General features: G+C 38.8%; 1 protein-coding gene across 1 annotated transcript in view; it reads right to left on the reverse strand.

Annotated features, from left to right (window-relative positions):
* The window catches only part of osbpl2b (oxysterol binding protein-like 2b), a 73,882-nt gene that overhangs the window by 42,540 nt on the left and 5,517 nt on the right, over positions 1–25,825 (reverse strand).

The raw sequence follows: 25,825 nt of genomic DNA on the forward strand, positions 1-25,825 counted from the left end.
TCAATGTTTTGCCAGCAAAGATCCTTTCTAACTAATAGGCAGAAATATATCACAATAGCTTTCCTTCTCTGCTAGCAAATACTTTCTTGCATCAAGCCCTGTTCATACCCTCAATTGCTAATGGAGTCCCAGAACACTACATGGTGCTGCAACCAATACTATGCCACACAGGCTACACAGCGGAATGTCCTTCTGCTGTTTAATATCAATGTATTGAAGGCAAGTCGTGCAGGCCACTCTGTGCTCAGGAACAAAGAGGCTCTGGGGAGGTCATTAGGCCCCAATGTTTCATTAAGATTACATTCTCTTTGACTTGACCCACAGTAGAGATCCTTATTACCATCAGTGCTGCAACATCATACATGTGTTTACAGTCCAGCCTTCATGCAAATGCAAAACTACCTTTTCTTTTGTCTTTGTAGGGCACTAAGAGAGGCTCCCATTTCCCCCTCCCCAGAAACACCACTGATTAGCAAAGGGAGGAAGGAACGGTGATACGGTCACAATATATCATTGCACCTGCCATCGCACACTACCACCTCAGCTACTGGTGGCATAAGTGAAGAGCAGATGAGGTTAGAGAATCAGGTGCAGAAGTTCACATGGGCCTGGGGGGTGGGATGGCTGACTGGCCTTGAATCAATACTATCCCAGCAGGGCTTAGAGGACGGCTATGATGGGGCTGCTTTCATAACAAGTCAGAAGCAGGCACACACAGAGATTATGAGCCCCTCGTGGGTCCTGTCTGATAAGGAGCATGGAGTACCCAGAAGAAATTGTGTCGAGCCAAGAGAATAGGACCTCCACTTGGAGGTGGTATGTCCCTGAGCTCTTGCACAGAAGCACAATACCATCACACAGGAGCTTCTGATGCAGACGACAGCTGCTATGGAGACACAGTCGGAGGCCAAGCAAAGTCTTTCTACCTCTATCCTGATTAAGCCAGAGGTTTGGGCTCTGCCACACAGAAGAATCTATAAAGCTATAAATAACAGCAATATATCACTAGGGAGCAGCTAGATGTCCTCATTAAGCATGAATATGCCATTTGTGAACAGTGTGCTCAATGAACACAGCAATGCTACCCATAAGCAGTTCACTTTTCTAAGAGCAAAAGGATGCCGCACATCACAGTGAGCTGTTCCACACAAGGGAAAAGCCACTACGTGTCAGCAGAGGGATGCCATATGCAAGAAAATCTCTAGAACACAGAAGCTGAAATAAGGCACATAAAAATTCTTTTCTCTTTTATAGGAGGCACAATGCGTCCCCTCCTACCTGCTATTCACACATCCTATATTATGAACATAGCCCTGCTGATGCAACGTAGGGACCTTGAAAAGTCAAGTCAATATGGACCGGATAACCATGCTTCAGTTCGTCAGCCAGGTTGGCTCTGAAGTTTGAGCTGGTGGTAATGCAGTCTGAGTGCTAGCAGATCATTATACCATTGTCAACCTAGTTGACAAAGAGCACCTGGTGTGCAGAGTCAGGGCACTTATAAGCTCCATCATGGAGGGACCAATTCATTTCCCACTATGACTCTCAGGCAGCATGTTTAATCTGTCCCACAGTCAAAAACTTCCCCTTTAATTAGGCTCTGGGCAGCAGTGCGTAGCTGGTCCACATAGGGCAATAGCTTTTGTGCAGTCTCAAGAGGGAAAGAAAATATAGAGTCTATGACAATGCATTTCACAGCCAAAAACATCCAGACTAATTTCACATTTAGTGAACTTTCACCTGGAAAGGATATCCAATACAAGGTACTCCAGGTAAAAATCAAAATTGGATTGTAAAGCATCTAAAAAGCATACTAAATGATCCAATTTCTTGGCTTTTATGACTCATCCAGAGCACCAAGATTTCCAAACTCCTACAAAGAGGATTGAGAACAGGAGCTTCTAGGAATGTAATCAATTCAAAAGGTATAACATGCAGCCTCATTATATTTATATCACAATAGCAATATCATCCAGATACTAACAAGGTCACTTTTACTGATATAATGCCTCAATGATGAAGAAAATATCAAATAATGATCATGGCATTACAAAGAACACAAACTGGCTTTTGAATAATTCAAAAATGATTTAAATTGGTTTATGGGATCAAATGTGCCATTTCCAAGCTTGCTGGCAACGTAAAACTAAGTGGGAACATGAGGGATGATAAAGATATAACAAAGATTCACTTGGAGCAGGAATTGGATCAGGGATAGTCAGCACAGATTTAGTGGCAAGATATCCTGTTAAACTAATTTAATTGAGTTTTTTTTTTGAAAAAATATATCGATGACAGCTGTAAAGTTGGTGTGGTTTACATGGTCTTCAGTATGGCCTTTGACAAGGTCCAAAAGGACAGAGCCTATGGGATCCAAAAGGTAAACTGAATCAAAAATTGGGTTGGAGGTGAGGGGTTGTTTTATGATTGGAAGTCACAGTACCACATGATCAGTGCTGGGACCCTTGCTGTTTGTTATATTAATGACTTGGATGCAGATGTTCATGCAAGATCTTAGCTACAAGTAGGCCTCAGCTGACAGATACAAAAAGGTCCTACCCGAGGACAAGCTAACAGTCTTGGACAGGAGGCACAGCTCAGAGGTAGAACCTCACTTTCTGTCTATGCTCAAGGGTTTGTAAAAAAGTTTATAATTTTCTCTGATACACAGCAATGTTTAAAAACTGAAACTTCTCTAAATAAATGCCTTTTTTTTCCATTACAAACTTACGACCAAGTGGAGAGGTGGAAGGAATAAAAAAAAAGGGAAGAGTAGAAGGCAGGAGATATTAAAACGATAAAATTTATGATGATACAAGCCAAACATTATTAGGGATTGTAAGGGAGACAACTAAAGAAACAGGAATTGGATCTAGAAGAGGCTTAAATTAACCAAAATGTTGATCTGATAATAATCTTGGTGGCAAGCAAAGTGCCCAATTATAAAGACACTCTTCCTCAAGCATACACCAAGCTTCAGTGAAGCAATATAGGTTTCTGAGACTGGCAAGAGGGGCAATGAATTAAGGTGACAAATGACCAAAATCTTGAGATAGCAATGGAGGGACTACACCACCAGGTTCAAGAACAGCTTCATCCATTTGGTTCTTGAACTGACCTGCACAACTCTAATCACTACCTCAGTATTGCAACACTATGACCACTTTGCACTACAATGGACTTTGTTTTCTTTTGTTCTAATTGTGTTCTTGCATGTAAAAATTTATTGTATGATGTTTGAGTTGGGTTTAACTTGTGAATGCTGCTTACCTGATGCTATGCGCCTGTGATGCTACAGCAAATAAGTTTTTCATTGCACCTGTGCATATGACAATAAACTTGACTTTGAGTGTTCCATAAACTGGTCCTCAATCCAAGTTTGATCTCTCCAACATACAAAAACCTTGAATTTAGTATACAGAATTTGCTGCTTGAAATTGAAAATACAAGTAAACTGCTGTTTCACTGGGAAATTATGGACAGCAAAACAAAAAGAGTGGTTAACATAGGTATTGCATCTCCTGCATTTTCATGAAAATGTGTTGTGGGAAAAGCAGAAGGTATAGGGGTGACTAAGATAACAATGCATTTGAAACATCATCGAAAAGACAACACCTATCTCCCGTGAAAATTTGTGAAAAAGTGTTCCAAAGAAGCAATGAGTGGAACACAGCAGAAAAAGTAAAGGACAATTTTTTTTGAACATAAAGTTTGATAGGGTGCAAGATGAAAACAGAGGGAACACTATTTTAGCTATAGGTAAAAAAGGTAAAGGAACTAGACAAAGTGCAGGAAATGGAAAGACCAGAATCAAGGCCTTTGTCAATCTTATTAACTAGGAACCTTTGGTCAAAGTAAAAGAGACAGCAGCACGGTATGCAAGATGGCATTGCCAGAATGGATGTAACAGAGAAAGCAAAAAAACTGAAGGAATCCTTGTGAAAGAAATGTAGTCAAATAATCTGTGGGATTTATGAGTTTATATTAGACATTGGTTGATAACCTCAAGAGTGAAGGGAAAAAGGCTGCAAAAGGAAATAGAATTAGGAATTAAATGACACAAAAGGACAGGGTTGAAAATTGGCAAAGGTGATGAATTTTCCATTTAAAGTGGCAGAGGACTCTCAGTAATGTTTTAAAGAGCAATTAACACAGTTGATCAGTTATTTTAAAAGAAACTTTACCATTCAAGGGAAAAACCTCCTCCTGAAGTTTGGAGAAATGCTTTAGGTTTCATTACAAATTTATGTATTCTTAGACTATTTGCAAGCACCAAAGGGCATTGAATTGTATTCCTAAGTTTTTGGGAAATTATCAGCACACTGTAGAGAAAGAATCTGTAACATGGATTGTCAGCTCCCAGTCTTCAGACTTATCCATTTCCTTCCAAGCTTAATGAACAACTGTAGTTTGCAGATATTTTCTATAACCTGCCAATCATTTTGTAATATTCTGTCTTTTTGCACTTCAAATCAGATACAAACATAGTATAATACAAATATGTACGTAAAATAATAAACCTTCTATAATCAAACAGCTACTATAAAAAGTAGATAGAAAATAATTTGTTTTATACAAAGAATGCAACATTTTAAATATAAAAGCAATTTAAATTCTAAGTGCTTGCAGTACAAGCTTAATCACATACAATAGGAATGCTAATGAGATTCCACCACATAACAAGCAAAATCAAAGTTGCTATCACCGTATTGTGACCACTGTTCCCCATGTCGGCTCTGAAGTTTGAATTGGTGGTAAAACAGTCCGAGTGCTAGCAGATCATTATACCATTGTCAACCTAGTTGACAAAGAGCACCTGGTGTGCAGATTCAGGGCACTTATAAGCTCCATCATGGAGCGACCAATTCATTTCCCACTATAACTCTCAGGCAGCATTCACTTTGGTTTCCTTCAGGAAACCACACATTTTCTTTTGTAAAATCCAGATTAGGTTGGTAGATAGTTTTACAAATGCTACCCAAGCATCCATTGCCACAATTTGTTCTCTTCAATAAAATCTACAAGTTCAAACACTTGTTTATTCACCAATCTGCTCTAACACCCACCCCGCCCCCCCACCCATGGTACCGTCATGACCGAGAAACAACTGGTGTTCATTAAGATAGGAAAATGGCTAATTGTGCTGAAAACAATCTGTTATGCTGTCACTTTCCCATCCTGGTCATTCCAGTAACCAAAAAAACTTTAGTGACAACAATCCTTCAGTTATCGATACAGGTATTCCATCCTTTCTTCTCAACAGCAGGATAATAAATACTTACTTACATCATGATGTCAGTTTTAAAATCAGCAAAAAAAAATAAAGTTGTATACAATTCTCAACTTACACTTTTCTACTATACCATAGACGAGGTTCCAGTGCATAATTGGATTCACTTTAAGATGCTTCAATCATATTTTTGCAGCAGGTTATGCCTACCCATTATGTGGTGTTACGAACCAGCAACAAAAGAAACACACCGAGTCATGATTCAGTGTTAAAAACTACTTTATTAGTAACTACTTATGATAATAAGAAAAACAAAAGTAAAAATGTTAGAATGTTAGAAGTAAAAATGTTAACCCTTGAACATAACCCCAAAACTAAACTCGTAGTGTGTGTGTGGCAAAGTCCCAAACTCCAAGTCCAGGAATGGTTCTTAAAGTTCAGTTCAGCAAGCCATAAGGTGAAACATGAGCAAAGGCTTCTTCAACAACCACCATTGTCTGAAGATAAGACGTAGACGTAGAGAAACATAGAGAGAGTAAATACGAAATCCAGATGTTCCACGATGGAACCCAAACAACACCTCAGTGTTTACTCGGTAGTGACTTCCTCACCCCGAAAAGCATCCGAATCATGGCCATCCACACAAAAACCTGTTTCCCTCTACAGGTCAGCAACAAAGTGAACTCCACCGGATTACTCCCAATTTCCATACGTGGATTGTAGTAACAGACACGGTTACTGTTTCTCATCCATCGATAGAGAAAACTAGCAGGCTAGTGTCTTTCTCTTTTCGCTTTCTCTCTCCTCTGACTGACTTCTTCAACAACATCATTAGGTCCTTTATCTTCTGTTGACGTAAACACACCACACACACACACACCACTATACTCTCTTCAAGGAACATTCACCTAGTTCGTAACAGTGGTCAAATTGAGAATTCGAAAAAAAATTCAATCATTCAATGTTTGTTTGACGCCACAAATAGACCCAAAAATAGTCTTCTTCAGTTAATTCTTGCATTAGAAGAAAAATAACAGTGGCTCAGTTGTATAGTGAGAAAACTTAACAGGTACAGCAAGCATGTTTCTGTTCCAGTGAGGACAGTCTTGATACTAATCACAAGCTATTAAAATACATTAACTGGCTCATGGTTCTAACCCAAACAAGTTAATTTAGATTACCAAGAATCAATAATCATTGCAACAACATTGCATCTTGTTTATTTGACCAAACACTAGTGATTCTTAGATTTAAGTTTTTTCTTTTGCAAAATTGCTCAAGGGTACATATTATTTTACTCAACTGAAGTTTAATTGCTTCTTCTGCAACTAATCCATCAAGTTAAATGGATAGGTAATAAATGTTCACCTTCCCAGCAATGGCCAGATTCTGGAAAATTAATAAATAAATCTCAAGAGTCAGTGTTCAGTTGAGTTCTTTTTCCTTCAGTGCATACCAACAATTTTGACTTGAGACAGGGATCGATATGAAAACTCAGCAGTCCAGGTTAAGAATGAGTAGTTAATTGGCCCCAATTTTGTGATTATAATAAAAGCTTACACCAATGAGACCAATATCCAGAATTTTATGGATTTCTGTACATGTACAGTTTAATACAGAAATCCCAAAAGTTACTGTCAGAAATTCAGCCCTCTGATATTGATGGTGCAGTTATGCAATAGCTTTCTTCAGTGGAATCAGCAAGAGATGCAAAAAGATCAATGAACCACCAAGAGATTGAGGAACTGTTCCGTGCAGAATAGGCCCCATTTATTGACCTGTTGTTGCAAGATATCCAAATTAGTAAAGTTAATTTTTCCCAGTGCTGCTTAGAAAAACCTCAGATCCTACAAAACCTAACTTCATGTGGATAGCAATGCCTTCACACACATTACTCAATATAATGAATTTTAATATAAAAATGTTAAGTTTATATTACTAGTTTCAATAATAACCTCGTATTTATGTTCCAGTTTTTTTATTTTGCACTCTATAACTTGATGTTATTGGAAACCAGAAATTCTCTAATACCTGAAAGCAATCGGCATTAAAAAAAAGGGAAAGTGTATGTCATATCGATTGCTCGATCAGAGAATGCCATGGCTTTGCTTCTGACAAAATTCCAAATCATAGTGCACAAGTGTACATATGCTTTGTTGCAGTAAACAAAAAGATGGGAATGTACACCCTTAAAGAAACACCAAAAAATTTGGTTATTTAGTTAATTCAGATGGCAATTTAAATGGGTATGAATGGGTTTATGACCTTGGATACTGCCTTCCTGATGTGAATAAGCACAATTATTGGGTTTAAACATAGAGCATAGTTTCTTGAATTTAATAATACAAAGAGATAAAACTGTAAATAGAGGCTAAAACATTTCAGAGTTCAGATTATTAGGGGCATGAGGTAAAGAGCAGTAAAAGAAATAATAATGAAGTTATACATTTAATTATCTGAAGCCACAATTCGAATTTTGTGCTGTTTTTAGAACTCTATTACAGAAAAGACATTCATAGTCACAGTATCCAGTAAAGATTCACCAAGGATACAAAACTGGAAGTCATTTCCACTGGCACAGATACACATAATGGAATCATAATATTTCTTTTTTTTTAAAACTCTCTCTCAATTTGCACTAATGTCATTGTTTATTTTGTCGTGCAAGTTATGTACAATTTATGTTAATTTAAGTTTGTTAACTCCTGTTTGTAATGTACTGCACTGCTGCTACAAAAAACTAATTTTCTTGACATTTATACCCTGTGTATGTATGCCTATGACAATAAACTTGAATTCAAAAACAGAAGTACAAAGGCAGGGAAGCAATCTTGAACTTATGAATAGGACACAACCACGACAATGAATCCAGTTTTTAAATCACCTAACTTTAGGATGTGAAGATCCAAGAAAGGCCATAGAAAAGATTTACTGGAATGGTTCCTGGTACAAGGGATTCCAGCAAAAAAGTTAAACCAAAGTAGTTATGGTTTGTTCTCCTTGGAGCAAAGAATATTGACAGAAGATATTACAAATGTGTAAATTGGTATACAAATTTATGACTGGTTTTGAGTTAATATACCCTCATAATAAACATACTCTGGGATAGAAAGTGCTAATACATTGAAAAATTGTTGACGTTCAATAGAGACAGTACAAGAATCACTGACAGTTAACGTGCAGGTGCAGCAGGCAATTAGGAAAGTATGTTGATCTTCATTGCAAGAAGATTTGAGTACAAGAGTAAAAGATGCCTTGCTACAGTTATAAAAGGGCTTGGCAAGACTGTGCCTGGAATGTTACATACAACAAGACAAGTCTCCCTACTGGAGGATGGTTATACCCTGGATAGAGGGAGAGAGGGAGGGCAACAAAAGGTCCACAAGATTGATTCATGGAATGATGGAACCATCCTACAAGGAGAGATTAAGCTTACTAAATTAATGCTCTCTAAAGTTTAAAAGAATGAGAAGTGATCCTACTGAGTTCTTACCAGGCTTGACAAGGCAAATGCAGTGATGACATTTCCCCACCTGAGGGGATAGAATCAGGGATCACAGTCTCAGAATAAGGAGCTAGCCATTCAGAACCAAAATGCAAAAAAAAATTCTTCATCTAGAAGGTAGTGAATATTTGGACTACTCTACTCAAGACAGCTATGGAAGTTAAATCATTCAGTATATACAAGATAGAGATCAATAGATTTTTTTTGACATTTTAGAAATCAAGGAAAATGAGGTTAGTAAAGGGAAGTGAAGCCAAGATAATAAAAAACTACACATTTACTCAAGGAGATAGTAGGCATTAAGGACCACATGGCCTACTTCTGTTTCGCTTTCTTATGTTCCAAATAGAGAAACTCTGTTCCCATCAGTTGATGGTTCAAGAACCAGAGCACACACAAAAGATACTCTGACAGAAATGATTTGAAACATATTGCCTCTGATGGGGCAATAAAAACCTTGCAATGAAATTGAGTGAGTGAGTACATGAGGAAAGATAATTTGCAGAGGTAAAGGGAAAGAGTAGGATACAGAACTAATGGAATTGCCTGACTAGGAGCCAGTGTAAACTCAATTAGGCAAATCACCTTCTTCTTTAGTATAATAACAATTCTGTATTCCTGAAATCATAACTGGCAGATCCAGCACTTTTCCCTTCATTTTCACTATCTAAACTCATTTCAAAGAATGCTACAGTCACAGGAGACAATTTAGTTCAGTGAGCCTATGCTGCTTCTGGGTTCTGGTGCCATACAGTGGGGCTAAATGGTCCCACCAACAAATCTTGTTATTGGAATACAATGCTGGCAACCTTAAATGAAGCTGACCCTATGCAATCAAGCCTAGGTGACTGCAACTTGGAGTATAATCTAAACAGCAACTTTTTTAATTGCCAGGATAACACTAATGCTTGCCACGTTTTTTGTTAGATCAGCTGCATAAAGGTTAACATTTTCGGCAAATTATTCTCTCCTAAGCGCTTCAACATTTCTGTATTCTTGCATTTCGTTTTGCAGTGTTGAAGGATGCAGGTGCTTTCATCTAAATCTCCAACTCAATGTTTTTATTTACAACAGAACGCAAATAAGATTATTGTGTTAACCAGCAGGTCTGAAATCAAATGAAAGACCACAGAGTCCGTAACAGAAATGAAATCATTCCATTTGTATGGCCTAGAATGCAGTTAAACGGGTTGTGCTACTTTCAATATGAATGCAAGTTAGTTAACACAATAGAGGGTGGACCACCAAGCAAAATATAATATTTTTTGCATTTGAGTGCTTTTAGCTATTAAAATAGTATGAAATCTTAACAGCTACACAACTGAAATCTGAACTTTTTGTAAAAAAATTAAAGTTATGATGTTACTTGACAGTCCTCAGTAGTTAAGCATCAAAATACCCAAAAGACTCAAATCTGAAATAGTATCAAAGCTCAAATGATTTAAAAAAATCCATCCATATTACATGCTACACAAACCACAATCCTGCATCAGTGGTATAGTGCTAACCCCATTACCTCTTAGCAATGGGTACAATCTTACTTTCAAGATGACTGATTACAAGGGTAACGATATGAGGAGATAATGCAGAATTATGTACATAAGATGCCAACATGAAGGAGGAATGCATAGGTAAGGTAACATAATTTGCATGAGTTATTAATATCCAACATGGAAGAGACTGATGAGATTCTGCTGCCTGACATTTATCTCCCAAATACCACTAAAAACCGACTTGGTCACTCATTTCATTGCTATCTCAGGGATCTTACCCTATGCAAATCACCTGCCACATTTCTCAGCAATAGGACAGCAAATATACTTCAAAAATGTGCTTAATTAGCTGTGACCAATCATAAGACACACCATGTTTTTGAAAAATGCTATTCAAATCCAATTTCTTAAAATGCAACATTACTTCAACAGATCCTGCCATATAAGAGGCATAAAAAAAAAAGAATTTTCCAATGGAATTTAAAAAAGCACTAAAGATAGTTCATTATTGAGGCTATGCAATCAGAGCCCCTCTGGAGAGTTCTCATGAGTCAATTCTGAATAGTCTTCTTTAAAAGTTTAGCAGAGCATACAACAGCAAAACTTAACAGTAAATTCTAAATGCAATCAAATGAGCTATCATTTGGGCATAAATGTGCAACAATTTTAGTGTAATCATAACTAAGTTTGGAAAGAATTTATAACTAACATAAATAGGTTGAAGTAAAATCAGGAAACACTCAGCAAGTCAGCATCTGTGGAATGGGAAACAGTTAAGATTTCAGGCCAAAGACACTTCATTAGAACTGGAACTAATAGAAAACAAATCAGTTTTAAGTTGCAGAGAGCATGGGGAAGAGATGAAAAGAACAATGGAAGTATCCATCACTAAACTCAAGTGGGAGTTCTGCAGACCAGGAGGTGATGGATAAGGAAAGTGCATGTCAAAGGGAAGGGTTAAAGTTGTTCAAAGCATACCGCATATCATGAATTCCATACTTAGTGTTACAAGTGGGAACATGGTTTAGTCTCGAAATACAGAAGATACAGCTATATAAAAAAAATTACTGCTGAATAAACATATTCACTATTCTGAAAAGTTGGGACATTAAATAGGAATTATGCATATAAGATGTACATAATTGAAACATTGCATGCACTGAATTTAAAGCCACCATTAACATCTTGATGCCCCCACTACTCAAAACGTACTTTGCAATGTGACTGTAGTATAAAAAGGTGTTCAAGTATTTTTTTTTAAATGGTGCAAAAAGCACCAAATGCCATTTTAAATATATGGGGCAAAGTAGGTTTAAGTGAAAGTAAACTAAAATCAGTCACACATAGCCAAAACACAGCAGAGATTACCACCAAAAATATGAAAAAGTAGCCAAGTTTAATGTGGATTTCTATTTAAATCATTCATCCTCCAACATGGATAAGGCAACCAACTGAAGCTGATAGATGTAATTTCCCATTTATGGTAATTTATCAAAATAATTCTCTGCAATATATACCAGTTTATATGATAGTTGAGTATATAGATATTTGGATGTTACTTAATAATCAATGGTGCTCTTCAGGAAAATGGAGAGATGGGGGCTTTATGGAAGGTCTTTATATAAAAAAAAGGAATAAGGTGAAGAAAAAAAAGTTTGCTCTGCAATTTGCGCTGATTAATTCCATTATATGCAAATTGTTATACAAACTAATTCAAATCAAATCAACAAGGCATGATTGAAGTTATGCCACTCCAACCTCCCTAATTGTCAGTTCTGGTAACTGATATTTCCTCAATTACAAACAATTTTAAGAAATTAACAATCCATGTGATAGCAGCAAGGATTGGTATAAACTACTCGAGGGTGCTGCAGTGAGCACTGCTCTCCACAAAAAGCTGCACTAACTTTTTTTTGGACAAGTCCCTAACTGTTAGGTCATTGACATTTCAGCAAACTTGTCCTTATGGATTCTGGTTGTTGCTTGGGCTTTTCTCATGATCATAAGATCTTGTATATAAATTAGATATTCATTTAACATTTAATGAGCAATTTATCCAGAACTACTATAGTAACCATTTGAGAAAATGTTTACAAACATTCCCAGTGGAAAAATAAATCACAAGACATAGGATCAGAATTAGGCTATTCAGCCCATCGAGTCTGCTCCACCATTCAATCATGGCCGATTTATTTTCCCTCTCAACCCCATTCTCCTGCCTTTTCCCCATAACCTTTGATGCCCTTAGTAACCAAGAACCTATCGACCTCCACTTTAAATAGACCTAACAACTTGCCCCCCACAGCTGTCTGTGGCAATAAATTACATAGATTCACCACCCTCTGGCTAAAGAAATTCTTCCTCATCTGTTCTAAGGGGACATCCTTCTATTCTGAGGCTGTGCCCTCTGGTCCTAGACTCTCCCACTACTGGAAACATCCTCTCCACATCCACTCTATCCAGGCCTTTCAATATTCAGTAGGTTTCAATGTGGTTCCACCCCCCCCCCCCCCCCCCCCACCCCTCTAAGCTCCAGCGAGTGCAGGCCCAGAGTCGTCAAACACTCCTCATACATTAATGCTTTCATTCCCGGGGTCATTCTTGTAAACCTCCTCTGGACTCTCTTCAACGCCAGCATATCCTTCCTTAGATTTGAGGCCCAAAACTGCTCACAATACTCCAAATCTGGTCTGACCAATGCCTTACATCCTTGCTTTTATATTCTAGTCCTCTCAAAATGAATGCAAACATTGCATATGCCTTCCTCCTTTAGGGAATCCTGCATTAGGACTCCCAAGTCCCTTTGAACCTCTGATTTCTGAATTCACCCCCTGTTTAGAAAATAGTCTAGGCCTTTATTCCTTCTACCAAAGTGCATGACCATACATTTCCCTACACTGTATTCCATCTGCCACTTCTTTGCCCATTCTTCTAACTTGTCCAAGTCCTTCTGCAGACTCCCTGCTTCCTTAACACTACCTGCCCCTCCACCTATCTTTGTATCATCCGCAAACTTAGTTACAGAGCCATCAATTCCATCATCCAGATCATTAACGTATAACGTGAAGAGTAGCGGATCCAACACCGATCCTGCGGAACACCACTAGTCACCGGCAGCCAACTAGAAAAGGCCCCCTTTATTCCCATTCTTTGCCTCCTGCCAGTCAGCTAATCTTCTATCCATGTTAGTACCTTTCCTGTAATACCATGGGCTATCTTGTTTAGCAGCCTCATGTGCGGCACCTTATCAAAGGCCTTCTGAAAATCCAAGTAAACAACATCCACTGATGCTCCTTTGTCTATCCGGCCTGTTACTTCCTCAAAGAATTCCAACAGATTTGTCAGGCAAGATTTCCCCTTAAGGAAACCTTGCTGACTTTTGCCTATTTTATCATGTGCTTCCAAATACCCCAAAACCTCATCTTTAATAATGGACATCTTACCAACCACTGAAGTCAGGCTAACTGGCCTATAATTTCCTGTCTTTTGCCTCCCTCCCTTCTTAAAGAGTACAGTGACATTTGCTATCTTCCAGTACTCTTGAACCATTCCCGAATCTAGTGATTCTTGAAAGATCACTACTAATGCCTCCACAACCTCTTCAGCTATGTCTTTCAGAACCGTGGGGTGTAGTCCATCCGGTCCAGGTGACTCAGCTACCTTCAGACCTTTCAGCTTCCCAAGCACCTTCTGCTTAGTAACAGCAACTACACTCACTCCTGCCCTCTGACTCACGAATTTCTGGCACGTTGCTGGAGCTTTCCAGTGAAGACTGATGCAAAATACTTATGCAGTTCATCCGCCATTTGGTTTGTTCCCCCATTTACTTCCGCTCCAGCGTCATTTTCCAGCAGTCTGATATCCATGCTTACCTCTCTTTTACTCTGAAAAAACTTTTGATATCCTCTTTTAATTATTAGCTAGCTACCTTCATATTTCATCTTCTTTCTCCCCTTATCGCTTTTTTTTAGTTGCCTTCTGTTGATTTTTAAAAGCTTCCCAATCCTCTAGTTTCCCCACTAGTCTTTGCAATATTGAATGCCCTCTCTTTTGCTTTTATGCTGTCCTTTGACTTCCTCGTCAGCCACGGTTTGCCTCATCCTCTTTAGAATGCTGTTTCTTCTTGGGATGAACTGATCCTGCATTTTCTGAATTACTCCCAGAAACTCCTGCCATTGCTGCTCTGCTGTCATCGCTCCTAGAGTCCCCTTCCAATCAACTTTGGCCAGCTCTCTCTCATGCCTCTGTAGTTACCTTTACTCAACAGTAATACTGATACATCCGATTTTAGCTTCTCCCTCCCAAGATGCAGGGTGAATTCTATCATATTATGATCACTGCCTCCTAAGGGTTCCTTTATCTTAAGCTCCCTTATCAAATCTGGTTCATTGCACAACACTACATCCAGAATTGCCTTTTTCCCTAGTGGCTCAATTAAGCCAGAAATGGCATGATTAGTATAATAGTAAGGTATGTTAATCAGAATAAAACCAGTTCATGTTTAATATAACTCAAACTTTATCAATGTTTACAAGAACTATTTCCTAAATTGAAATAAATACAAGTTGTGTTTGAATCAAGGTATGTAAATACCAACAGTTCAATTCACATTAGCACACACCCTTGAAAGAACCACAATACTAAATGACGTACAGGAGTGTGAATTTACTCTATTTGATTTCAAATTTATTTTATGATAAAAGGAAACAGTAAACTAATCATACACAGGTCTGATGCAAGACCAATAACCTGAAACATTTAACTATTTCTCTCTCCACAGATACAATCCAACAAGTATTTTAAAGATTTGTTTTAAAAAAATCATACATTGAGCACTGGTATAGATTATATTACGATTACGATCCCATGAGGGAAGACAATCCGCAGACTTCAGCCCACCTGCCTATATGCAGCTCTTGCACCCATTAGAGCATGGTTTACTCTAAATTGCCTCCTATCAGCAGGACACTCAGTTCTGACAAACTGCTAAGTCAAAAATACAATAATAGGACATGCCACGATAACACTTCCAGCCTAGTCAACCATGAGAAGTCCACTTCAAGAACATCTAAAGGTTAGTGCCCAAATTGGGAGAAATGTCCCACAGGCTAATTAAAAAAGGTTGACAAAGTCATTCTCACAGAATCACATCCTTTAAATTTCCTTATTCCATCATCATAATTTCCTCAGTGTATTCTGTCCTACTAGCATGGAACCAAATATAGCAGCCTGGTGGCAAACAGACAACATTGAATTCAGCAAAGACCAAGGCAGCCAACAATATTCTGGTCTCTATACTGCACACTTGTCCTCCAGAACCAGCAATGTTTGTACACAAATTATTCCAAGTACAATGCAACATTGAGATCCACACAATGATATGAAAAATTGTCCTCATACACATTGTGCAAGAACACTAATCTCCATCCCCTCTGATTTGTTAGCAAAGGAAGGTTTGTCAATAGTATTTTCAAGTGGCACTCACTTGATAAAAGCTTGCCTATTGATGAACATTTTGGGTTTTGCCCTGACAACTTGGTTCCAAACCACATACAGCCTTGGTCCAATGTAGGCAGGAACCGAAATTCAACAGATGAACCAAGTGTGACTGAAGACAAGATTTGACTGACTCACAACACATTAGTCAAAAGAGAATAAATAGGAAAACTCGCCGATGTCTAAAGTTATATCTAACCCAAAGAAACCATCTCAGCCTCAGGACAAGTTTGCAGAAGTTTGAGGGCAATATTCCAGGCCCAACCATCTTTAACTGCTGCATCATGTCAGAAAGGGAATGTTCACCAAAGTCTGTAAAATGTTCAATTCTATCAGCAACGTGTGCCTGCAAAAAGACCCAAACAATATTCATGTTGGGGCCAGTAAGTACCATGGGATATTCTTACCATACAAGTGCCAGAATATGACCATCTCCAATTGATATTCAACACTATTAATATTGGTAAATCATCCATCCAGACATTTACTGATGAAAGTTATATTACAGCAAAAACAAGTCAGAGGCTGTTTCTTGTCCAGCAAGTGATTCGTCATTTGACTCCTTAAAGGCTTTCCTCCATCTACAGGATGAAAAGTAGGATGAAACTCTCCACTTGCCTGGATAGGTGCAGCTCCTATAAAATTCAAGTAATGAGTCATCATCCACGACAGAGCCATCCACTTGATTAGCACTAAATACCCATCCTAAATTCCTTCCACCAAGGACATTGATGTCATACGTACCCTCTGCAAAATGCACTATAACTCAACAAGGCTTCTTTGACTGCACCTCCGCCGCCCAAAGTGTCAAAAGCAACAAACATATGGAAGCTCTCCACCAAGGTGCACTCTATCCAGACTTGGATTTTCATCACTGTCCCTTATTGTTACTGAATTTAAACAGTGGAACTTCCCACCTACCAGCATATTGGGTATACATTCACCACGCGGGCTGTAGCAGTTAAAGGATGAGTTTGGTTCCTCAGGCCTGTGTGGGGCATTGTTATAATGGTAGAGGAGACCACAGATAGATAGGAGAGATGAAATGGGATGAAGAATTAAAATGGCAGGCAATGGAAAAGCTTAGGGTTGCTCCTGTGGACCAAACACAGGTGCTCAAAGTGATCACAGAATCTGCCTTTTGTTTCTCTTATATGGAGGAGAACTCATTATGAGTACACTATATTGGAAAAAGTGCAAGCAAATCACTGGTTCACCCTGGAAAACCTGTTTGGGTCCCCAAATATGGGAAGGGAAGAGGTGAAAGGACAGGTATTGCATGTCCTGCAGTCAAAGGGAAAATATCATAAGGGGAGTTGACTGGTGGAAAATGGAAGAGCAGACAAGGCAGTCTCGAAGGGAAGGGAAAGATGTGACTGCTTTGGAATCTTAAATGGAGCTGGCAGTGATTGTAAAGGATGATCCATTATAATTTTATGTTGATATATAACAGAAACTGCCAATACAAAATGTCATGGCTTAAATGATCTCACCCTATTCAAGCATGCAACTCCACCACTGATAAGTGCTTTAACAAGCATTAGAAATTTACATGATTAGCTTTCATCCTAAGCAGGCATAGACATTTATAGCTGGAAATGAAATCATGGACTAAAATGTACAACTTTAAAAATGGACTGATATACATCCATGTACCCTAGCCCAAATAATCACTAACCAATAATCCTGCTTCACTTGAAGATTATATTTGTTTTCTGACTTCCCATGTGTAATGGCAAGTGAGATCAATTACTGACCCATCATATAGATATCTAACAATAAACTGTTATGCTCATGCACACAAGCAGTCACCACTATTTCCATTACAAATTCATCAATCTACACTCATGATTGAAACCATCAATGCAAACCAGTTGAGTGGTCAAACTACTTGAGAGTCAACCACTCTCTTGCCAATGGTGGGATGATGGAAACTTAGTTTATAGGTTCCAGTTCCTCAGGGTGTAATACCAAGTAAATACTATGTTCAAATCAGTACAATGCTAGTTGCTATCCAGATGAATGGCCTCGACCCAAAACATTGACTGTCCAGTTCCCTCCATAGATGCTGCCTGATCTGCAGAGATCCTCCAGCATTTTGTGTGTTGCTCCAGATTCCAGCATCTGCAGTCTCTTGTGTCTCCAATGCTAGTTGGTATTGGTTATTAGATGTGCAATTCATTGTCTGATACACAAATCGGTATGATGGAAAGATATTCTTCAATCATATTCTATTTATACACATTTTTCTGACTGGCATTTAGTCGTCTGGGTAATTGCTGGCAACTTATCCTAACAATGGAAATCAATAACATTCTTGAGACGTGTTAAACAAACTTGAAAGACTGAAATTGACAAAATTCAATAGTTGTGAAATTAGTATCAATAGCAAGAAAATGAAATGAAAACAGAAATTTGGACACATTCATTCTTGGATAAACAGGGGAAGCAGAGCACAATCCCCATGCATGGCCAATGATGCTCATTGGGCCCATGGCCACATTTTCATGAAGTGAGTAATAGTGGTGTGCTTTAAATGTGGAGCTAGAAGCAACAACTCCCCTTTCACCCAGCTCTACATTCTGGCAAGTATATTTGAAAGACTTACTATGTCAGCTTTAGAAAAGCTAGTTTGCATCTATCTTGCATAGACAGGCAGACAACAAAATACTTCAGGGAAAAGTACTGCACATCAATTTACTTCACAAGTATTATTTAGCATAAACTCAAGGTGGGAATTTAGGTTCTCTTTTACCTCGTAAAGGTTTTATTTTCGATATTTTAAACAAAGAAAATACAGAAATTCAGCTCACTCAAGAAGTCATTTTCAAAGTCTTAAGTGCAAAAAGTGATAAATTTGCAATTCCACAATGGGAGGACAGTGAACCCAATCCTGCTCATGTGTCAACTAGGTACATCCTTGTTAGGAGTAATGATTAAGTCTGACTCCATCATTCAATCATGGCTAATTTTATTTTTTCTCAACCCCATTCTCCCCGTAAGTCTTAACCCCTTGACCAATCAAGAACCCATCAATCTGTGCTTTAAATACACCCAATGAGTTGGCCTCCACAGCCCTCCGTGGCAATGAATTTCAGAGATTCACCACCCTCTAGCTGAAGAAATTCCTCCTCATCTGTTTTAAAAGGGACATCCCTTTATTCTGAGGCTGTGCCCTTGCATCTCCTACTAATAGAAACACCCTCTCCAGTTCCACTCTATCCAGGCCTTCCAGTATTCAGTAGTTTTCAATGAGATTTCACCCCCCCCCCCCCAATCCTTCTGAGCTCCATCAAGTACAGACCCAAAGACCTGCTCCTCACGTTAAGCCTTGCATTCCCAGGATCATCCTTGTGAACCTCCTCTGGACCCTCTCCAGGGCCAGCACAAATTTCCTTAGATACAGATCCCAAAATTGCTCACAATATTTCAAATGCAGTCCTTATCAAACACCTTATAAAGCCTCAGCAGTACATCTTTTCTTTTATATTCTAGTCCCCTCAAACTGAATGCTAACATTGAGTTGGCCCTAAGGAAGGCAAATGCAATGTTCAAGTTAGCCTTTAAGGAATCCTGAACTAGAACTCCCAGGTCCCTTTGCATCTCTAATTTCTGAATTCTCTCCCCATTTAGGAGATAGTCTACACCTTTATTCTTCCTAACAAAGTGCATAACCATATACTTCCCTATGCTGTATTCCATCTGCCACTTTGTCGCCCACTCTCCTAATCTGTCCAAATCGTTCTGCAGACTCCCTGCCTCCGGAACACTACCTGTCCCTCCACCTTTGTATCATCTGAAAACTTGACCATAATGCCATCAGTTCCTTCATCAAGGCCATTAATGTATAAAGTGAAAAGTGGTCCCAACACACTGACCCTGGACATGAGATATCCCTAGCAAGGAAGGTAAGATAGAATCCTACAATATTCTACAAGTATATTAACAGCCAAAGGGTAACCAGGGAGGAAGTAGGTCCCCAAGGATCAGTGTGGTAATCTATGTCTGGAGACAGAGAAGATGGGCAACATTTTAAATGAATACTACTTGTTTGTCTTTACCACGGAGAAAAACATGGAAGCAAGTGAGATCAGGGATGTTGTGGGAAGCATGGGAGGTGTTTGCTGGGAATGTTGCAATGGCAGAGATTTTTGCATCTTCATTAGCCATGGCTGAGGTACCAGAAGACTAGAGGATGGTTAATGTTGTCCCTTTATTCAAGAAGGGCATCAAGGACGAGTCAGGGAACTACAGGCCAATGAGTCTTACATAAATGGTGGGAAAGTTACTGGAAGGGATTCTGAAGGACAGGATTATTTGCTTTTGGAAAGACAAGGACTGATTAGGAATAATCAGCAGGGCTTTGTATGTGGGAAAATCACTTCCCACAAACTTGTTCAAATTTTTTTTTTGAGGAGAGGAGAGGAGAGGAGAGAAGAGCAAGGGCAGTTGTCTATATCGACTTTAGTAAAGCCTTTTACAAGGTCTCAGCTGGTAGGCTCGTCCAGAAGGCTAGAATACATGGGATCCTGAGTGAGATAGAAAACTGGGTACAAAATTAGCTTGGTGGTAGGAAGAAGAGGGTAGTTGCTTTTCAAATTGGTGTACCACAGGAATCAGCGCAAGGTCCTTTATTGTTTGTGGAAGGAGTGAAGAAAGCTTATAGTGTGCTTGCCTTCACTGGCCAAAGCATTGAGTATTGGAGTGTTACAGTCATTGTTTCAGTCATTGTCTCAGCCATAGTTGGAGCACTGTGTGCAGTTCTAATCACCATGGCATAGAAAAGATGTGCTTAGGCTAGAGAGCATACAGGAAAGATTCACAAGGATATTGCCTAGACTGGAGGGCTCGAGTAACAAGGAGAGATTGGATAGGCTGCAACTGTTTTCCCTGGAGCTACAAAAGCCCATGGGTGACCTCAGAGGTTTATAAGATTATAAAAGGCACAGATATGGTAGATAGTCTTTTTCCCCAGGGTATGGGAGCCTAAAACTTGAAGGCACAGGTTTAAGGCAAGAGGGGAAAGATTGGAGATCTGAGGGGCAAGTTCCACCCCCCCCCCCCACCCACACCGAAGCTGGTCCATGAATATGGAATGAGCTGCCAAAGGAAATGGTAGAGGCAGGACCAATTAGATAAGACTAGATATCTTTATTAGTCACATGTACATCGAAACACACAGTGAAATGTATCTTTTGCGTAGTGTTCCGGGGGCAGCCCGCAAGTGTCACCACGCTCTCGGCGCCAACATAGCATGCCCAAAGATTCCTGACCCGTATGTCTTGTGGAATGTGGAAGGAAACCAGGAAATTTGGACAGGGGCATGGTTAGGAAAGGTTTAGAGGGAAATGGGCTAAACGGACACAAATGGGATTAGTGTAGACAGACATCTTGGTCAGCATGGATGAGTTGGGCCAAGGGCCCTGTTTCCATGGTATATAGCTATGGATCCAAGATGTTTATGGTATGCAGGAGTCAGCTTCACATCTAGAAACAAGATTTACGAATAGAGTTGTCTGTGGAATGAACAAATGCATTACATTAGATTTGAGCAAAGAAATTGCACTCCATAAGAAGTGACATTAACCCTATCTGATCCACTTCCATGGTTTAAAAACTTGTGATTACTGTTGATAACATTCTAAATGATGAGAAGCATATTAAATAGAATTAAACGGACATTTTGTAACAATGCATCTATAAAGCATTCCCAGTGAGTCATTGGTTAAAGTATCAAAAATGTAGTTTGTTGAATTTAACAGAAAATACAAACTTCCATAACATTGTTTGAAAACACAAGCTCATATGAAATTACAAAAATGACCAGTTCTGGACATCGTTTAATGCTCATGATACAAAATGAATCTAACAATAGTTGTGAAAGGTGGTTTTTCAGACTTGAGGCTGCATATAAAGGAGTTCTCTGGGGTTGGTACTAGGACTACTACTTTTCTTAATATACATCAGTGAATACAATTTGAATGAGCATGACACAAATTCCAAATCCACAGATGACAAAATCTGGAGGCATGGCAAGCTACAAGGAGGACAGCAATACAGAAAAACTACTAAAATAGGGAGATGAAATTTAATGCTGACAAATACAGCATTACATGTTCACAGGAAGAGAAGGCAATACAAACCAAACTAGAGGCTACAAGAAGAGTATGGGGGAAATACAAGTACATGGTCATTGAAAGTATCAGGACAGGTTCAGAAAGTGTTTAAAAAAGCATGCTGAATCCTGGACTGCATAAATAGAAACATGGAGTACTACAGCAAGTAGGTAATGAAAAACCGTTATTCAGCATTGGTTCACCCACAATAAGAGTATTGTGTTCAGTTCTGGGCACCATACTTTAGGAAAGATGTAAACAAAATTTAAGTGAAAAACAACAAAAAACTGCAGATGCTGAAGATCGAAAATAAAAATAGAAAATGCTGGAAATACTCAATAGGTCAGGCTGCAACTGTGGGAAGAGGAACAGAGTTAACACTTCAGGTCAAGGACCCTTTGTCAGGATTCGGCATGACCTGCTGAAAAATTCCAGCACTTTCTATTTTTATTAAAAGGAATTGGAGAATGTGCAGAAGAAATTTACCAAAATAATTCTAGGGGTGAGGAACCTTAGTTATGTCTTCAGGAAAAGCAGGGGTGGTTCTCCTGAGAACGGAGGAGGTTGCAAGGAAATCCAACAAAGGTATTTCAAATCATGAAGGTGCCTTTACAAAGTAAATAGATAGAATTTGTTTGCATTGAAAAGGGTGTCAAGAACTTGGCGACACAGAATGAAAATTGGCAAAAGAATGAATACCAACAAGACAGAAAAAGGAGTCAAGAGTCCAAAATGCAATGGAGGCAGAACCAATTGAAGCATTCCAAAGGAAGCTGGATAAGTATCTTACAGATAATTTGCAGGATTATGGGAAAAGGGTAAACAAGCAGAACAAACTGGATTGTCCTTTCATAAAACCAGTACAGACTCAATGGCCAAATAGCTTCTTTAATGCAGTAATGAATCTGGTTCTGTAATCACATTTAATTACCCTATTGCCAAATGATTGTGGTTGAAATACTTTATCTTAACAACTAACCCTGGAAATTAATTTGAAAGGTTCATAACCAATTTTTATTATCACCCTTCCCTCATTATTGAGAAATAGTACAAGCCAATATCAAACAACTTGATTGTCAGTATTTTTAATGAACTACTTCAACATTCAGAAATATTTCTCTACAAGTTAACATGACAGAATAGGGAAAGCAAAATACATGCTTATTATAGATGAGTGAATATTTCTACATGCTGCTCACTTTCAAAAGAAGAAAATTTACTGATAACTAACTTTTACTTTGAAGATCTTTTAAAATATCCAACAGTAAAAACATAAATTCTCATTACAGACATTTAACTAGAAGTGTTGTGTTAGATGCTGTTTCAAGTTTAGGAGCTTTGGACAAATCATGAAAGAACATTCCCAGAACATCTGTCTGTGACTTAATCTTCATAATCATCCTACCCACACAACCCCCCAAAATTAAACTTCTACTATTTATGCAGCTGCACACTTATCGTAAAATGGCATTTTGCCTGGTCCATCACACAAGTTCTTATCATCATTGCATTAAAAATTGATCTGTTCTAATGTACCTCCTTGGAGCTCAGGTGTTCGTGTGTGTGTGTGTGTGTGTGTGTGTGTGTGTGTGTGTGTGTGTGTGTGTGTACGTACACACACATTTTCAGTCCTGTGCCTAACAACCTTCATGCTTCTGGCCTCATATCATGTATCTTCAATGAATTGGGCAGATTTTTTTTTCTATGCAGAACCGTAAACAAGCCATTAAGTAACAGGTATACAAATTTCACCACAGTAACTTTTCACAACTGATTATATTTATGAATTCAAAAACAAAGAACTGCAGAGAGCAGAAGTTTAAAATAAAAACTGAACACTCTGGAAATATTCAGCAAGTTGAGCAGCATCTTTGAGAGAAATAGGATTAACATTGCAGTCAATGACATCTCACCTCAAATGGAAAAGAAAATCAGAGATGCAAAGCAAATAGAAGCCAGGAAAAGGCGAGTGAAGATCTGTGGCAAGGTAGAAGGTAGATTAAATATCAAAAGTAATGAAACTCAAGTTTGTTTAGAGGCTATAAAATGGGGATAACAGAATCTTTGTCTGAATTTATTGCAAGTCCAAAAGGCTGCTAAGTACCCAATGGTAACAAGAGGTGCTGTTCAAGTTTGCATTGAACTTAATTGAAACAGTGAGACAGAGACAGTGATCTATTCTGGTCAACCACAGCAGAGTCCACAGCATCAGCAACAAATACAGTGTACTATCTTGAAATCAGTTCCACCTAGGAACATTCAGAAGAACACAGGTAAACTGGCAGGCATAACATCTCCAACATTTGCGAGAAACCTTTCTAATAAAGATGTTTATTGAAACACAGAGGCTACAAAATAAAGATGAGGATACGGCAAACCTTGCTATGTGAAGGAGAAGAAGTGAGAAAAGTATAGGAAATGAGGTAGTAGAGGATCTTTGGCTAAAATTCTAAAAGGCTTACGAGGATTAATGTGTTAGAGGTGGAGCAACTGGAGCATAGCAGTCCCAAAAAGGAAGAATGTGTGGTGCTGGTGGTGTGGTAGCTGTGGGAGACAGTAGCCATTTCTTTTTCTTCTGCAATCCCTTGGGGTTGAGAATAAGGAGTAGAAGATGTACGTGCCAGAACCCTTTTAATGTGGTGTGGGTATTGCACAACATGAACCACGTAGATCGGCCAGAGCAAGATCTTGGTTCCAGTAACAAGATCATCCAAGGTAACTGCAGGCAGGCTGTGCTGAACAAACTTAGTACACACATCCATGGACAGACAAGTATTCGTGCACTAACATACACACACACAGACAGTAGTTTATCCCAGAAATGAAAATGCAGAAGTCCAGGAAGAGAAGAGTTGGAAATGAACCATATGAAAAGTGGAAAGTGGATAAAGTCTTCCAGTTTCAGGCCAGACCAGCAATGGCACCAGAGTCTTTAATATACTGGAAAAATTAATGGGGGGGGGGGGGGGGGTACCTGATTAGCGGTCTACCCACATATAAATTTAAAACCCAACCCGAGCACGAGAAAGTACTTTATTTTTTTGATTCATGACCCAACCATCATCTAGAATCCCATCCCAGTATGCAGCCATTAGACCCATACTGCAAGGCCCACTTTCACCATGCTAACTTGTAACAGTGCCCTTTAAAGTCCTGTGCATTAATGATATATAAAGAGCCAATCTGACCCAAACCAATAAGAACCCAAGGACTTTCCAAAGCTAATCAAACACACATTAGGTTGCATTCCAGTTCAGATCAAGTAGTCAGGTTGAAGACCTGACAAGGATAAGAACAAAGGAATGCTTTGCATAATTCACTAAAAAGGAAGGCATAGTTAAAACTAAACTATGCCTGCCCTAGCTAAATTTACCTGTCCAAAACTTACAATTAAGATTTTCTGGAAATAAAGAATTGATTTTCAGTAACAAACACTAACTGAAATCACCACTTCACCTGGAAGGTGAGGTTGGGAAGAGTGGTAAATCAAAAAAAAAACAGGTATAGCATCTCAAATACTTACAATGAAAGATGCCTTTGGAAGGAGCTAGTGAGTGAGCAAGCAGTTTTCTCTTCAGCATTAAAAAATGCATCAGAGATATAGAATAAATGGTACAGAGAAACATAGCAAGCTTGAAGGGTACCTCTACAGATCCTGATAGGTTGTAGAAATGGGCAATAAAAGGTGGTTGAAAAGGGATTATAGGATGCTTTGAAGAATTTAAGAACACATAAGTTACGCAAGAACAGCATTTGACAATAGATAGGCACAGCTCAAGTATTACAGATCCATTAAATATTGTGATGCTATCTGCCTCCACCACCTTCTCTGGCAGCACATCGCAGATATCAACCACTATGTGAAAATGTTTTCCTCTGATCCTTTCCAAACCTCCTCTGTCTGTCTCTCTCTCTCTCCTTAAATGTACACCACACCCCCCCCCCCCCACCCCATGGGAAAAAGATTCTGACTATCCAAGCCTCT

Source organism: Pristis pectinata, chromosome 16, assembly GCF_009764475.1.
Source record: "Pristis pectinata isolate sPriPec2 chromosome 16, sPriPec2.1.pri, whole genome shotgun sequence".
Taxonomy (NCBI): domain Eukaryota; kingdom Metazoa; phylum Chordata; class Chondrichthyes; order Rhinopristiformes; family Pristidae; genus Pristis; species Pristis pectinata.